An 18742-nucleotide genomic window follows, 5' to 3' on the forward strand; every position below is an offset into this window, starting at 1 on the left:
CTGTAATATAATGGCTCAGATGTTTTCCGTGATAGATTTTGCTTTGACATGTAAAGAAAATGTCGACACTATCCGGTTTCCATCTGTAAGTGCAAACAATGCTGAGATGGGTCGGCGGTTTATTTGTTTCACGTTTGTTCTCTGCTCTCAGTGGGTAATAGTTTGCTGAGAAGTGTCATTGAATAAAACAGACAAACATTTAAGCTGAGAGCTGCGGTGACTGTAAAACAGTCCCTGAAACCAGCGGTATTGATTTCTTGTCCCGGGCACACAAACACGGTAGCAAGGTAGAGTACCGTCTTTATCTTGGCTTCCCATCGCTACGGTGACTGATAGGAGGGGCCCTTTGCTAACAGGTCTGTCCTCTACATACATGGGCAGTTCAGATGGCCCATACATTGTCCTCTGCACGCACCCTGCTGGCCCCCTGCGCCAACAGTTACAGTATTTGACAAATGGACTGATGCTATCTCCAGCAACAATACTCTGACTTCAACAAAAAGCAATTCACAGGGACATTTCGGTATTTATAAATGTCAAGTGCGGTAAAAGCTGAGGTCTCTCACTGCAAAGGTTTTGTAATTAAAGGTCAGCATTTCGTGATAAAGTTGTTTCTTTCAAACTTCTTTTTATTTATTTTTTTTCACACCATGGGAAAGGACTTAAAACAATTTAAGAGTCGAAGTAAAAGTCGGCAAAACCCAAGGGAGCATAAGTTGGTGTGCAATAGATGTTCATTTTAAGGTTCGCTATTTACAATACTTGGATATTAAACTTTGACAAATTCACAGAGCAGACAAAAGTAATACTAATGAAGGATGTGACTAAAAAAAAAAAAAAAAAAAAGCACCAATCTTCCGATTAGAGCAGCACAATTAATTGTAATAAAACCACGATCTCAATTCATGCGATGTCATTTTTTTTTTTTTTTTTTTTTACAATGTTCTGCTGGCTTGTCATTCGTGACATCAGCTACATCATAACAAGTGGTCCTACTTTCTCAGCAACAAATGACCACGCAGCTGGTTACACCACGTGATGAAGAGCAGCAGAAATCGGCAGAAATCCAGAGCGAGCGAGAGACACTGAAAAAAAAAAAGAAGAATTTAAAAAAAAACTTTGAACCAGCATTTTTATGAGCGCTGTCTTTTTTGGTCAGCGTCACTCACGAGAGACGAGACGAGACGTTTTTATGTTCAGTGATTCACTAAGCTTAAAACAGAGCGTTCCCTTTCTGCAGCTGATATGCAGGTATCATGGCGGGTATCCTATCATGTCACGTTTTGCATGCCTGCTGAGAATTACACGCGCCGCGCAGGAGCGCTTACAGCCGCAGGACAAACTACCAGACATGCTAATGATTTGCCTGACGTACAAATACGACTTAATCTTCTCCGTCAGATTCATCAGTGATGATAAATGATCTGAAGTCTGTAATTTTGGAACATTTTTGAGCTATCAGTCTTTTATTACACTCGGTGGTAGCATTTCATTGGTACGATTGATCTGATATTGACAAGGTTTTCTTAATTAAATCAATATCAATACTATAATTCATATTTTGATAGAATATTTGATATCCTATATCAGGCACCACCGTATTTCTTTAGTTGTCTTCAGCATCAGGTAAATAAAAGCTAAAAACAAAAACACAATAAAAGTCATGAGAGAATCCTGATCTCAATTTCAAGCCAAAAAATATCATCATTCTCATTTTAACCAGCATATTGCGGGGCCAACTTCAAATAAATTCACACCGTTTTCATAAATTCAATATTTACGGTGATCACTTGCATGTGCAGTATCTGGCAATTTGAGATTGCGACCATCTGAGTTGATTAATGCCGTGTACAGTACGCGTCTGTCAGCCACGCATCAGGCCTCTTGACATCCCAGGAGCCGTCACCCACTCAGCAGAGAGCACTGGAGGGAGGAACAACTCAATTTGAGGGGGCCGTGCGCCGTATTGAAGCAAAAATAAATAAACAAACAAATCGAAAAGTCTTTGACGCCCTGGGAAACATCAAATGACACACCTGTTTCCACTCCAGTAACGCAGTGACAGATAAAGAGAAGTGGCCTCCCTCTGCAGGCCACGACCTTCTCGAATGGCCACATCGTGACAGACGCAATGAGATGTTCGCTCCAAGAGGAAACGGCAACTAAACCCCGACCAATGCTGCATGTTGGAGCCCGTGCTCAGAGATATTTAGGCAGTAAAAAAACTATATATATATATATATATATATATATATATATTGGCCAATATTCTTTAAATTGTATACACAGTACATATAAAGACATTTTGCAATTATCTCTATAAACGTGTTTATCAGATTTGATACAAAGTGTATCAAAAGGACGGAACCCATTAACTTCACAGGGAATTTAATAAATAACTGCAAAGAAAAAGCCCACACAGAGCAATTTCTAATTTACGCTTATAATATTTGTTGTTTCACAGCTGTAATTGCCTTTTAGAAGATCTCTCTTTGGTGTACTAAGACATAAATAGATGAGATGTAACATTTGCCAATATAGTTGGTAATAATTCAATTCTCTAAGGAAATCATATGAAATGGATCAATCTTTAGGACACTAAAAAATATTTTCGTCAGAACACAATGTGGTTATTCATTCACACCAAATAAAAAAATATTATATTACAAACATGAACTGCAAGGATATTAATATTCAGCAAACGCTACAACAACAAATACCAGATTTGCAAATGTTAGATACAAAGTTAAAGAACTCATGTCATTTTTTTGAATTACTTGCTTATAACCAACAAAGATAGCGAAACCTTTCTAGCCTCGTGATTATTTATTTGACTTAATAAAACCTGAAAAGTACACTGATTAGAACGAGAGGGTTGGCAGGTTGTTTATTTCAAGTACAGACTGGACCCTGAACACCGATGTTTATGTTTTTAAGAAGCTTAAGGATCCGATGCATCTCCCCATTTGTTGTGTCAAATCTAACATTATTCTTGGCCAAGGGGCCAAAAAAACAGAAACCGTAAGTGTAGAACTGCAGCTACACTTTGTGTTTTTTGTTGCGAGTGTCATCAGGGAGTGTCGGGTGGGCGTGTGGTTAAAACGAGATGGGGAGTTAGGGGGAAGGCAACATAAACAGTTCCTCAAAAGCTAGCCTTGAATCTACGGGCTATGCAGAGCAATTCTGTTTGTTATTAATCTGAGCCAAAAGACTGTGATTAATCATCATATTCATGAGGCTCCAGCGACCGAGTGGGAGTGACCTTGACTTCTCTCTCAATGTGCTTATAAGAGCCCCGGAGTCAAGGAATATCAAAGGGGACAAAGTCCTGGAGATCTGGGGCAGAGACATCACCCGCATCCGTCACAGGCCTCTGGGCTGAACCACACTCTGGTTAAAATATCAGACTTTTAGTGGGCTTCCTGACTTGAGGTACTGGTCACATATGATGAGGGTAAAGCAGTGTGTGTGTGTGTGTGTGTGTGTGTGTGTGTGCGTGTGTGTGTGTGTGTGTGTGTGTGTGTGTGTGTGTGTGTGTGTGTGTGTGTGTGTGTGTGTGTGTGTGTGTGTGTGTGTGTGTGTGTGTGTGTGTGTGTGTGTGTGTGTGTGTGTCAGCAGCGAGTCCACAGAAAAAAGGACAGATTAATTAAACTGTGCAGTTCAAATAATCTGAAAAATACCTCACAAAGACATTTTCTTGATTATAGAGGTTGAAATTAACCATTTATAATTAATGTGATTCTCGGAGTGTAGTTTTTATAATTCAGACAATCAAGCTGCAGCCAATCAGGATGCAGTCTGCTCAGTGCAGACAATTAGGCTGTAGTTTGGTCCTATGTTTTCACAGATGCACGTGAAAATTCAGAAGCCACTGACTGGTGAGAAAAGAATAAAAAGAGAGAAATACAACAGCAGAACCGAGTCGGTCGGACGCTATATCTCGCAGTTCTAACCGAAGCAACAACAACAACAAAAACGATTTCTGTCTCTGCTGGTAAAGGTACCACACGGTGGTTTAGGCCAGATTTATGTTAATGAGAGAACAGGAATATTTAGTGTACCTTGTTATTCAACGTGTGCGCCACCGTTGGTGTGAAATTAGTGTCTGATTAAGTACGGCAGATGTTAATTATGTAATCAAAGAGTGGACGTCTTAACTACAGTATCCAGTATGTGTCTCTGAGTGAAAGACGACTCCGAGGATGCCGTTTCGTGGCTGAAGGAAATGTCCGGGTCAGTTTAAAGCCATGTGGACATCCATTAAGATTTCATTTTTTTTCTTAGTCCAACTCATCATGATTCTTTTGGTCCATTAAGACCACAGCAACATTAATGTGCTGCATATATTAAGACATCAATAATGGTCAGAGCTTGAAAATGTAAATGTATGTTTAATCTAATACATCTTTTAAATGGTATTTCTACAAACTACAATTATTAACGATGATTTTTGTATTATTTAATCCTATTTCTACAAGCTTTAAGGTGCTTGTTTTTCAACTAGAAAATACTGAGCTGCAGAATAAAGATTTCCAATCTCCTGAAAGACATTAGAGAGCAGTATGACTGATGCATGTTAAAAGCATTCCTGATTTGAATGCATATTTGTCCTAATGCACAATCAAAACATCTGGTTTATCACTCTCACACACACACACACACACACACACTTCAGGAAATACACTGTATGTAGTTTTGACTAAGCCCCATATGTTTTGCGTTGTACTATTTATGTCCCAATTTGGAGCCTCACTGTGTCACATTACGAATCTTATTAATAGGGAGGTTTATTCATTTAAGCTATCTCATTTATTCTGCGCTGTCTCCCATTTCTGTCAATTTATAGCACTCCAAGGGAGTCACCTGATGACCAGATAGACCAGCTCAGCCTTTCTCGAGATTCACGTTCTGCAGCGCCAGCATTGGCTGTCAGGGACATTTAACAAAGAATTTGCATTATTTATGAGGCTACCTTTGAAATGCTTTCCTTAATTATGTTCTAAATTTCCATACAGAACTCATGCATTCTACTTGAAACATCCTCAAAACACTCGGCTAACTCAGCATTTAGAGAAACACGGCTTGGTGTCTCAACAAATTGAGTTGTGACAGTTGCTGATTGATCATGTTTACCTCAACCATCTCGCAACTCGCATTACAGATAAACTAATTTTAACCAATTTACAACACTTAAAGCGGTGTGGTTTCCTTGGTTACTTATTTTGTCCAATCACAAAGCACAATGCCTGTCCTCACCCCCCTACCTTTCAGCCTATAAATGGCAGATTAAGTTAGACGACCTGGATAGATCCATTCTAAATAGCCGTGGGTTACACTAAAACAAGCAAAATAAGGCAGGAACTAAATTACCTTTGTTTGTGCCTGTGAGTGATATCACTCAAAGTCACTTTCACACAGTGTATCAGGGGGGAAATCCTCTTGATTGTCTGAGGGAGTGTTTAGTGAGGCAAAGCTATCACATATTCATTTGGGATGTGGATCAACCAACAGAAAAACAACAATACACTTTTTAAATAGCATTTTGTCCTGTAGAGTTTTGGCACAAATCTGCACCAAAAATTCTACTTTTAAATTGAAACATTAAAAAAACAAAACAAAAAAAACAGTCACATTGAGTGTGTTTATGAGGCATTTCCTGCTTTAGATCATATATTGAAATATGACATTTAGATTCAACACAAATCTAGGCATGTGTAAAAATACTAATATCTTAGTTATAGATTACTACATGCATATTTGCGCATGTGGCTGTGATGTTTACAAACATAACGCGGCAATTTTAAAATAGGTAAATCCAAAATTTCCCCAACTGGTAACTTATTGCTATAGACTGGTTGATCCTCTCAACCAGTTCACTTTAACAGCAAAGAGAACAGCAGACCCTCGATGTCAGGGGGGTTGAAGAAGACCAGCTGTTCTGTTCCCTCACGAGGTTCTAATCATTAGGAACTAATCTGGAACCCGTTATTCCAACTTTATGGATGTGAAGATGTGATAAATATAGAGGTGTACAGATGTTAAACCAAGCCAAGGGGTGCTTGAATGTATTTAACTGTTTCATCAATGAAAGAACGAAGTTCCCCTTCTTCACTGCTTTAAAAGTGAGACACATTCACTGCTGCCACTGCTAGCGTTCCTGCTTACGTCACTTAGCTCAAGCTACGCCTTTGCAGGTCGCCTGCGGCATTCAGAAACCTGGATAAGATGCAACAGTATCTTGGTTTCTTTCAGAGCACTCCTGCTTGTAAAACAAACAGGTCATAATGTCCATCTAAACTTACTAAGCTAAAGCTTCTGTCAATATATTAGTTGTAGTTTTTTTTTACATCAAGATTTGTTTTGAATTTTTGGGGTCTCAACAAGAACATACTCATGGAGAAAAGCCATCTATTATTGCCTTTTTGTTTTGGCTGCCAGCTGCGCCACTTAAAGGTGGCATTTAGCATTTAAGTGACTGTGAAAATCCCGCTTTGCTGCCAAGTGAGTGATACAAGCTGAGGCAGCAACACAGCTCACCATTATTCTGGTAAATAATTTCACAAGAGAGCAAAGTGGGTTAAAGGCAACATTTCAGGATAAAGATTATATCGAAGCTAATATTTAGTCAAACAGATGCCAAGAGACCAGAGTCATAAGGATTAGCAAAAAAGATAAATGGTTCTCCCCGGCTAGAACATTTGACAGTATTTCCTGGATGCATGACTGAATAATATCTTCTTTCAAAGTAACAGAGAAATAATCAGGTGATCCTTCAGCATCTGGCAGAATGATGAATTCCCTCATTGCATCCCTCACTGAGGTGTTAATGTATTTAACAAATTGCATTCTCGTTCTGAGACATTGTGAGGATGGGGTGGCAGCTGTTGTTATTTTTGCCTTTGAGCTACTTTTAATGCAGACCTATTCCCGCCACTTTTAAGTCATGGCCAACAGAAAGACAAATATGCCATGTGATGTGTGTGAGGGTTTTTTGATGAAATTTATATAATAAATCCTATATTAATACACCCACAATATGTGCAATACTAAAAAAAACTGTATCCTGTACAGCATAAGCAACTTTAGCTGTTGCTGAAACTCATGCTGTGTGAATACTTGCTGTCATAATCACAAATATCTAGAGCAGATGTAAAGGAGTATTATAAATGTACTCCATTGATTTTATACATGAGGTTCAGTGTACTCATCACAAGAACTATGTCTTTGAACAGGGTTATTTCTGAAAGCCCCTTCGTTTTCACAGGCTCTCTTGAGGTACATTATGGGAAATGCACAGTAAATGATTTTTAGAGCTTGCCCAATACTGGGGACTAAAGGCCTGTGCTGCATCGATGTAAACCATTCTTAATTTGGCTGGTGTGAGTTCACCAAATTCATGACGTTACATTGCTGAATCACTGGATTATCCCTTTTAACAATGTGTGAATTTTTGAGCCAAAAATGAATCATTTAAAGGGCTGTGGGCCATTTAGCAGCATGTATGCTGTGTGTGGGCTGCTGTAAAATATGAATCCGTTTGTCTCACTCCCTTTTGGAGGAAGGGTGTTTGTTTTTTACCAATGGGATTTTACTTTGGTGAAAGCTGTTTAAAACTCTAGCTTCTGTAAAGAAAAAAACAAGCCGATATAACTAGCTTTCTGTTGTACTTAGTGCTTTGTATAAGTAGTTTGATTTTGAACAACGTTAAAAGTAAAAATGTTCACTAGTGCTAATATTTCTGTTTCCCCTTGGTTAATTGTTACTGTTACGCCCCTTATCTCATAGTCATCTCTGGGATGGGGTCTGACACAACATATTTACATGCGTTACATGCTCATAAAACATAAAACCTTTCCTCACCATCCATTTCTGCAGCATCTATTTTCACCGTCTCTCTTGAGATCTTCTGATTTAATACTCCTCTCTCTTTAAAGACGCAACTTTCCGAAAAGCCAAGTCTGCTGGGAAAGGTTCACTCCTACAGATCTAAACAAGCACCAACCTCCCACCCCTCCTCCACCCCCCACTCCTCCTCCCAACTCAAAAAAGGACATATCGAGAAGAACTGGATATCGCACTAAAATACAGTGAATAAAAATTGCATGCCTGGCACATGAGCTCCAAAAAAAAAAAAAAAAAAAATGTCTTGCTCCAAGGTTTGCTTCCACGTTGTGCGGCCCAGTGCACAGCGGGCATTAGTGTTTCCCCCAACGGCCGTGCCTGCATGTTTCCACTCAAACTTTAAATTGGAAACTCCTTTCTAGGGTTTGGGGAAGTTTTACAAACATGAAACCTCCATGATTTAAAAATTCATAAAGAGACTACAACTGTCCCCTGAGATGTACATGCCGAGTCAATGCAAGATTTCTATTTCCCTGCGGTGACTGCTATTACTTCTCGATGTTACACACTGTGCGAAAATGTCAAAGAATAGCGGACAAAACTAAAAACAGATGGCATGATGCGTCCAGTCTATAAAGCATTATTCTGGCTTTGCCGTTAAGCCACCTAATTTCTCTAAAGCACCATCACATGGACCTACTGCAACCCCTCTTTACAAGATGGCTTTGCACACATCGCACATGTTCACAAATGACAGCCTCTTAACAGTGTGGCTCAGAGAAGGGGAGGGGAGACAAGCGAGTGAACTCGGAGTAGGTGGTGTGACTCTGCTCGGGGACAGAGCCAGAGATGCAGTGAGAATGTGGTGAAAAGACGAGGCGCAGGAAAAGCCGCCGAGAAAATGGACGGAGAGAGAGAAGGAGAGAGATTTGGGAGATCTAAAATAATAGTGACATTGTCTCTAGACAGCACTCATTATTTCTCTATTCAGTGAGCCCGGTGCTGAGGGGACATGGCTGAAATACAACTTCAGAATACATTTGACAGCAGGAGCAGAGATGAGGCGGTGGATTTACAGTGCCATACAGTATCAGCGTAATATTCAACTCCTGTCATCACAAATCACAGCGTACCGCGCACTAGATAAATCCTACAACTTATTTGCAGAGGAGAGATATTTTCTGTTTGTTTAAAAGGAGAAGTAGTAAAGATAAAAAAATAAAAAAAATAGAAAAAAAAAGATTTTGATTTAATAGCCCAAATGGTGTGCTACAAACACCAAACCAGAGTGTGAGAACTAGTGCCAAATGATTTGTGGGCCATCAGAGCAAAGACAGCTCTCCGAGTCGGAGCTCGCTTCAACAGCTATTTGACCGGAGATTTATCGACAGGAACAACTGAGGCATTTTATGCCTCAACCAAAACCAAACAAAGGCCGCAGAAAATACCAGCAAACAGCAGAAGAGGGCGAAATGGCAAAACATGTTTTCGCTGTTTATTTTTTCATCTGATTGATATTAATTTACTTCAGGATAGGTGTCATTGCACATTGTGGCCACCAGGGGCTCCTTTGACAAACATTTTTTGGCAAAGACATGAGCCTGCTTTGCCTCAACTGATGGTGCAGCTAAAACCTCTCTGGTGTAGCTTTGAAAGGCCACATTACAAGGCGGGAGCACCTTGTTGCTTAAACGCATTCAGGGTTGCAGTTAATTGCAGTTAAGAAAATGCTCAAATCCCAATTCCCATGGGTGATGTCTTGTTTTGTCTGAGCAACAACCTTAAACCCAAATACAGTGTATTAAGTTTCAAGGTTCAAAACAGGCAAACAAATACTGAATAATCTTACATTTTGTTTCATAAATGATTGAAGCAAATATTCAATTACAAAAATGGTTGCTGATTATTCCATTCGTCAACTACTTGTTTCAGTTTTAGGGTAATCCTTCAAAATGAAATGGCCGGACACATTCTCTCCCCTGTACGGCAAAAGGACCTTGAGACATCCCTGCAAATTCAATAATTCAGCAAAACATAAATAACGTGTCTACTAAGATGTGGTCTTTCCATATTTGCTCAGTATCTTATAAAATGTAAAACTTCCTTTATTGTTTCGTTCTTGTAAATAAGCGCTCTAATTACAATATTATGCCGCTCATTTGTTTTGAAAATCAATGTCAATATCTTGAATGAATGCTAATAAAAAACACGGAGTAAGATCAAGGACAGTAGTATTCTGTGAAGACATGAATAAGTAGGTAAAACAAATCTGTACGCTCGAAATGTGAACCCCATATTAATCAACTAAATGACTGCGCATGAGTTGCCCTTTAAAATCACATCTGTCCCTGGGGAAGGGCTGGCTGTTAATATTTAATACATACACGTGTAGTGTCACAAATCAATCTGTCATACAAATTAGTTCAAATTAATTCAATTGGCGGTCAAAAAGGCATCTGATTAACATGCAGCGCTGACATCGGTGCTTCGGGGATTTAGATGTGGATGACAGGGTGGTTTCTCTTTTTCTAACATCAAACTGGTTTTCACTTTTCTTTCCAAAACGGCACATCATGTCAAACTATCGCATTTTTGTGTCTCTTTAAATGGAAATCATAGAGGAAAATTCATGCTGTGGCTGGTTAAAGTTAATGTGGCACGGGCACCATTAGTGATGAAGGGCTGTTTTGTTCCGGGTGTACTTTGGCGAGCATTCGACTGGGCCGGGTGTTAAACAGATATTTCTCACTGGCGTCAAGGTGGCAGCACATCATAAATATGTATGTACCTGAGGCGCTCATGGAAAGCAATAAGACATCATCATCACAGAGATCACCCCGCTGTCACTCCCCTCTGCAGTGCCCATTAATAAACACTGACAATCAGAGCCCTTGACCTGCCCCTGCCACCCTGGAGGCTTGAGTGAGAGGAGCATCCCTATTCCCGGGATGGCCCTAAACACCCCTTCTTGGGGTTTCGTTTTCAGGTTCTTAACAATCAGATAAAATTGCTGGGAAAGCTTCTTATTCTTTTTTTTAAATTTTTTAAATTTTTTTACAAGACTATATTGGGATTATCATTATCTGAATATCTAATTGTGGCAGTCATGCAGAACTAAACGTGTGACTAATCAACAAGCGCTGGTTAAGGGTTTCCTCATAACATTAAGATTTAACATAATAGAAAAAGTATAACATTATGAACATAAATACATCCACAAAGAATGAGAATGGACTATAAGGAGACTGACACACCAGATTACATTGTAAATATTTTAGCAATATCGCGTAATCTTGTGTATTGTGAAAATAACACCCAAAAAGAAAGCCCTCTGGTACTTTACAGTGCATCCATCCATCATCTATACCTCCATTACGCTGAACAGGGTCAAGGGGGCGCTGAAAAGCTGCAGCAAGCAACGTTGACGCCACCCGTTGGTTGGTGACCTGCCGTTCTAAAGCCTCCAGTTCAGTATTTTGGCCGTCACCATTTTGCTATTTGGGAGCCAGAAGTGACCATATTTGGAGCTGCAGAGGCGCGAGCGATGGATCTGGCTTGATCTGATTGGGAACCTGAGAACACTATGCCCCGCCCACTTATCGCAGAAACCTGACTGCCCCAATGATGGGTTTATTTTCAGATGGACTGCCAAAAAACGAATAAGAAGGACTGACTATAGTGAATGACGTCATCATGACTTGTGGATAAAATTTACTGAAGTTCTATTTAATGAGAAGTTGAATGGGAGCCTATGGAGCCAGATCCTTTATGAAGCCAACCCCTAGCGGCCTTTGGTGGTACTGCAGTTTAAGGCACTTCCTCATTTTTCAGACCTGCAAGCTATGTCCACTTTTATATACAGTCTATGACAGGAGCCCATCACAGCTGACTTTGGACAAAGGCGGTACACACCCCGGACAGGTCAATTTAAAAATCACCAATAACCTAACAGGCCACACAGGCACACGGAGAACATGCAAACTCCACACGGAGAACATGCAAACTCCACACGGAGAACATGCAAACGCCACGTGGAGAACATGCAAACGCCACACGGAGAGGCCCCAGCTGAGAAGCTTCTTGCTGTGAGGTGACGTTGCTAATCACTGCACCTCTTCCAGTCTAATTTCAAAAACGCAATGACACCTTTTTTTTCCAACCAAAGTCAGACAGAGAGATCATTTGTATCTGGTATTTCTGTGTGATTTGTACCGTACCAGGATATCTTGTCCAAATAGAGCTAACCCAAGTTCACATAAGGTGTAAATGCAGATGGCATGCACTGCAATCAGACCAGCCATCTGGAGGTTGTCTGCATCGCATCAAAATCAGATATCAAGCAGGTGTGTAACTCAGTCTCTATAATTTAGCCACAGTGTTGAGAAAAATATTACTCACTGCAAATTTAAAAAATCACCAAACTCCACCTCAACTCCAGCCGCTCATCAAAATGTCTAAAGGCCGGTCCTTCCTCAGCAAGCACAAGAAATAAAGTTTTAATGCTTCACGTCAATTCCCACCATGTGATGATTGAAAGACAAGCAGCTCCACCGTCTTCAAAATGCATACTTTGGTCTGCTGGAAATGCCGGCAGGATTAAAATAACAAGAACTGAATTATTATCAGGTGGAAAGGCAACGTCCAGTCATTATTCAGATTTCAGACACTGCTAACAAGCTAATACTGTACCTGCAATAAATAGGAAAATAGAGCCTATTTTACAAAGCGATGATAACAATTCAGCACTGTGTTTGATATACAGGCAGAGAACAGACACATTACCCAAGTACTGTGGCTTTTTAAACAAAAGACACGTCATTCTGAAATACAATCAGTGCCTTCTAAAATATGTGTGACAGATTATTAATATATGAAGGGGCCAGACATGGATCGGAGTCCCTTCCTAATTATGCTATAGGGGCTTACAATCTCTCCTAGCAGCAACAGGGTCTCTATTCGAGGTGGCGAATATGGCCTTAAAACCATTTCCTGACAATAATGATATTGTTGACGATATTACACAACACTGAAAAATATATGATTCATTTTAAGAACATACCAGTGCAACAAAATACATGTTTTAGTTTCATATATCAGCATAAACTTAACAGTTAATTAAACACGTGATCTTTTGTAATCAAACCACTTCCCTTTCTGGAATAAACTCCTCCACTACGGAGCCGCTTTCAGCCAAGCTGGTCGTTGCTGTGCTTTGAGTTACGCTGTGTAACCGTATGACATCATTACATCAATTGACATTATCACAATAACTTTCATTATATTGAAAATGATGATTATCATCGTTATCATTATCAAGAACGATATGAAACATCGCTGGTATCCAGACATGCAATTTGCACAAAATAAAATATATAAGTAACGTGATGGGTTTTTAAACTGACACTATTTAACTGTGCCCACAAGTGGTAATTACAGGAAACTGTGCATTGAAGTGTTGGTGGCTCCGAGTGGTGAAGGGTACTGGAACACAGCTACCATTGGACCGATGGTTATTCTCGTCTTGCTCAACTGTTTGTTGGCCCACTGCCAATCGTACTTATTTTTCTCAGCTCGGTGGTGGTTCTTTGATTTTCCTGACATGTTTGTTGGTCACCTGCCTTCATGTTTTTTTTGGTGTTTTTTTTTAATGTTTTATCACTGGAAGTCACTGGTGTGACTCACTACCACCACCCCCTGCTACGGAGTGTGTCATTGGTGTCTTTGCTTTTTCACGTTCACATGTTCACATGTTCACATGTTCACATGCTGTTGCTTGGGAACACAATATGATAGCAATCTCTTAGCAAACATGTCCAGAAGGTGGTCGTTGTCAAACATTTCAGAAAAAGTGGGAGGCAAAAATAATGGCGGGTTTGGTACCTTATTTTTATTGCTCCAACTTTGGGGTTTCATGAAAAGAACTTTTTGTACATTTAAAAGTTTCATAGTGTTGCTTTAAGTTTTCAACTTCAATTTAGCTGTGCTACATACCTGTATATTATGTGAGACTTCGTGAGAGAGGCAGGAATAATCTCTCAATTCCACAGCAGAATTCAACACTGCATTCCCATTCACTCCAGGACAGCAAGTGTCTATCCATGTTTAAGCGAGTAGTTTTTATGGAGAGACAGGGAAGATTTTGCCTCTAGGTAGCAAAGGCATTGGTGAATGAGCAGGAGGCCTGTCACACTAGAGAGCTGTTCTCCTCTGCCTGTCTAAGAGGATTAACCTTTGTTTATCCCTACCTCCACTCAGAGGGCTTCCACAGCCTCCCGGATGCCTCTGGGAGCATCAGCATCCCCTCCTCTCCTCCTCGAGCCTCTACCTATCTCGTTTCATCTTGACGTTGCATTGTTAGATGTGATCCACTATTATGCTACAACTATTATTATTAATAATGCCCCCCAAAAAAAGATCAGAACATATGTAATTCAAACTTAAAAACTCCATAACCAAGAGATGCAAAGCAACAAAACTAAGAGTTGCAAGACATCCACAAAGAGATGCAAAATGACCCCTGAGAAACTCAAATAATCGTAAGAGAGATGTAAACTGACCCGAAAGACACAACAAATGACCACAAAGAGATCGAAATGGCCGATACAGAGATGTAAACTGACCCCAAAGAGACACAGAATGAGCACAATCCGTTGTCAAAAGGTTATAAACGAGCTTCAAAACAAACACAAAAGAGCAGCGTTGTTTGTAGTCATTTCTTGCCTCCTTTGGTCTGAGGGGCTGAACACGTCCGTGACAGAGACGCATTTCTCCATGACTACAAATGATTTATTTAACAGTAATATTGGATTCAGGGTTTCAGTACTGTTATGGACTGTAATGAACCAAAAGCTACATTACATACTCCCTATAGGACACATGCACATGCAGCAAAGCCATAGTGCTGAGGTTGTGAATTAGTAAATGACCATAAAGTATAATGCTCATTTAATTTCAAGGATGCTGCAACTAAATTCTGTGTGGGCCAGTGTACTGACAAAAATGTGAAATAAATAGATTCGGTGTGAAAGGATGGTGAGCATTATCCATTTGGAAGAATAATTCATCCATTACAAATATCCAAACCTACAGTTTCATACTGTACATTGACACAGTGAATATATACCAAGCATTAGAAGTTATCATATCTGTGGGCTTATTCCGCAGGGTTAGATTAAGATATAGGGTCTTAGGTAATACTTCTTCATAAATAAACTAGCAGTCTCCATGAGCACAATTCCACTGAGGCAGCACATGTCTTTTAGCTTCACTCCGGTCTCTTTCCTATTAAGCTGTGATTTACGGCTTCATAACCGTAATTGCTGAAGGGCAGCTGCTCCACTGCATGATTCAACCGAGTTTTCAGGGTGTCAACTGCATCACCCGCTGTTCTGCTTGGAACTAGACATCACAGGTAGCAGCCTTCTGACAAATAACATCACGCACGCCCTGGCTGCAGTCAAGACAACCACAGCAAGACATGACTTGAGCAAAAATCACCGCAGTATCTTTCTTTCATTTCATGTAATTCATCAAATTATGAACCCGCGACCCCCTGCACAAAACTTGTGATTTACAGAAGTAATTAATGAAATAGGAGGAGTCGGATACAGGAGATGGCTGACTGCTGTGCACTGTCATCTTAATACAAATGTACATTGGGAAATATTTAATAAGACCTTTGTGATGAAGTTCGCTTTACCTTGCAAACTGCTGGCAATTCAACAGCCCTCCTGCCTTAAAATACTTGCCTTGTTTTGCATTTCAAATGCAATCATGGATAATTCTGCCGCAATTTATTTGAGTGACAGCATGACGACGGAGTAATGACTGTGACAGAGCAGTTTATCATGTCGTCACTTTATATTCCAATTTATAGATGTAATCCAGAAATCCAGAACGCTGCCATCTAAATTTTTTTTTTTTTTTTTTTTTTTCTGGGCTGCTTGATAAGAAATGTTTTGAATATTCCAAAAACATTGATGGAACTGTCAATCCAACAGAAAATCACAACCTGCAGCTCTTTTAACTTAAAGCTTGAGGATGATTGTTTTATTTGGCCAGTCTGACAAACCAGAAGATAATGAGAGTTTGTTTAAAAGTTTACTTTCTTTTGAATACTTAAAAACAACTCGTGAAAAACAAGCGCAACAACAATTTCTATATTTCTTGTGCCAAAGCATTTGGAGGCTATCATCAATGATGATGTTGTGAAAGATTTAGGGCTGGTTATCGTAGTACCAATATCTTGACTTCAAAGCAGGTTCTTAAACGATATTTTTGTACCAATTTTCTAAAATCCAGTTTAGGAAAAAGAAACTTGCATCACAGACGAAACAAATATTTAGTTTTCAACCAGTTTCGAGGAGGACAGTTTGACACAGGTTGTCTTCTGTAGCTACAATTGAAGGATGTCTCATAAACACCTCACATGTAAGTTACTTCCTCCTGTGGAAACGTAGTTTAGGTATCGAAATTTGGTTCCAAATGATCAGGCATCTTTCAGTGGTAGATGGTACCAAAGCCGTTTGGTACCCAGTCGTAGACAGATTACGTTAAATGTCATGGTTGGTACAGGACATTTTTCTATGAAACATATGACCATAGAAATGGTAGGGACAAGTGTTTTCTTTTTTGTTTTCTCTTTTTAAATAACCAGATATTTGTTTGTCATTATCGTTAGCTTGCACCAAACAGCATGGAGAAGGTTTTAAAAATCAGATGGTGAACGGCATTTCATTTATTGAGCTTTAAAAGGCAGCATCTATTTATTTAATCTCACAATCATACTGAACATCTGCAGCAATATTAGTTCAAAGTCAACCTTTCAATTATCTCACACACTTTGAACTGATGCGTTTCATCTGCGCTCCAAATTAGACCTGTAATGTGAATGTTTTAACTACATTTGTCCTCTGAGGCACATCATGTGTACAAAACAAAAGACAGCAAGCAATTTACAGGTGACTAACTGCAGTTCGACATTTTATTCTGTCAACTCCTATTTTCCCAGCATATAGAGTGTATGAACAGAAGAAATGGCTTTAGATTCGCAGACAGAGATTAAAAAGAAAGAGAAGACATCAGGAGATCGTACACACAACTGTGGACACATTATGACAGGTGCTATTCATCAGTAGCAAGATAATAACAGCAACAATCCTGCAGCATATTTGGAACAAGGAAAATTATGCCAGTTTATTCAGTCAAATGAAAACAACATTAAATCTGTAGACGCAAAGAGATAAAGAGAGTTCAAATTCAGCTCTGCAGCAGTGACATGTGTGCATACCCCGGTGAGAGCATTCTCAGATTTTCTCTTCCAGTAAATCATTTTTGATTTCTCAAGTCCACAACTCATGTAATATTATTGGCAGTGGGGATTATAACTGGGTCACAAATTACAAAGAGCTGCATGTGATTTTTGCGATTCTCAGGGATAAAAATAAATAAATAAAAAGAATTTCTGGGCTCCACAGAGCATCCTCAATCTAATACATCTCAGCTATTGATTCCTGGACATCGGTGCCTGGTGTTTAAACAATAATTGATTTGTTTCCTCACTGTGTTTCTGGAATCATTGATGCAAACACATCAGCAGGTGCTATTGTACGCTTGGTGGAGGGAGTATGGCGGTGTTCAAAATGTCATTAGGACAACAAAAGAACTCGCTGTGTGATGCTTGCATGATACTGGAGACCATTTAAACACAGTCACTGTGCAACGATGTTCCCAATGCATTCATTTAAATGTCCTTAATTCTAAAATAGGTTGTGGAGGCCATGCATGTTTTTTATTTTCTTGATGTCACAAAACAAGATCACAATTTAAATTGTTTACATTGCAACTGACAGTAATTATTTGCTTTGTTGTGCTGGAGGTAATCTATTTTTGGAAAATACAAATATTTTGTAAATTTGGACCTGGATGTTTAAACTAAACTGTGCACTCACTCTACAACCAATATAAACTATTCTTTCGTAAATATGCAGAAACTAATTTTTGGCAACTTGGGGGGGGGGGGGCGCTAACATGTGAACACACTATTGACATAAAGTATGATTACCTTTTGTTTATAGTGTGAAGTAGTTTCTCATTTACACCTCCAGGAGCGACAATATTATTGAGCCATTTATGTGTCCACCAGGCTTGAAAGTTATTGCTTCCCTCTGCCCTGTAGTTACAGTATTTATTTTTAGCGCTTTTTCAGCTACGTTCATTAGAAAGCATGTAGAGTACAGTAGGTTTCAGAGAGGATGTTTGCAGTTAAAAAAAAAAAAAAAAAAACCTGCAGTGGTAGAAAATAGTGTTATGAAAAGAATGAGCGTGAATTCAAAATGCAAAATTATAAGTTGAAACTCACTATACAGCTGCAAATATATGATCATAAAATAAATGTAATTCAGTTTGAATATAATCTGCATAGATTTCAGTGAAAACGCAATTTAATATAATACAATGACCTAAAGCAGCTGGTAACGTAAAGACTGTAAAACTATGTGAAAAATTAAATATAATGATCATTTCACAAGGTGCTTTGACACTTTTTCTTGAGTGGTCGTTATTGCTCAACTGGTAAGCTTTACGAGAGGCAATCAAAAAGTTCTTCAACATAGTAATGTGCATGGGGGCAGAGGGAAGCAATAACTTTCAGGTGTAAGTAATACTAGCTATGTCTGCGCCCACTCAGTGGATTGAAAACACTTTTCTGACCTACAGCAACACCGTTGTTGCTTCCCACCACCGCTGCCTGCTGGATTGGACTCCCTGCGACTTCTTTCCGTTCTCCAAAAATTTCACACAAACTTTGATGTGCGCTGTCCGCTCAAGCATCAGGTCCACGTTGACATCAGAAGTGCCCACATACCAGCAGTCCCAAAAATGTGTCTGACGCAGGTGATGA

The sequence above is a fragment of the Brachyistius frenatus genome, unplaced genomic scaffold, assembly GCF_029030835.1.
Source record: "Brachyistius frenatus isolate BFR_SWC_R1_liver_20210118 unplaced genomic scaffold, ASM2903083v1 Contig_27, whole genome shotgun sequence".
NCBI lineage: Eukaryota > Metazoa > Chordata > Actinopteri > Embiotocidae > Brachyistius > Brachyistius frenatus.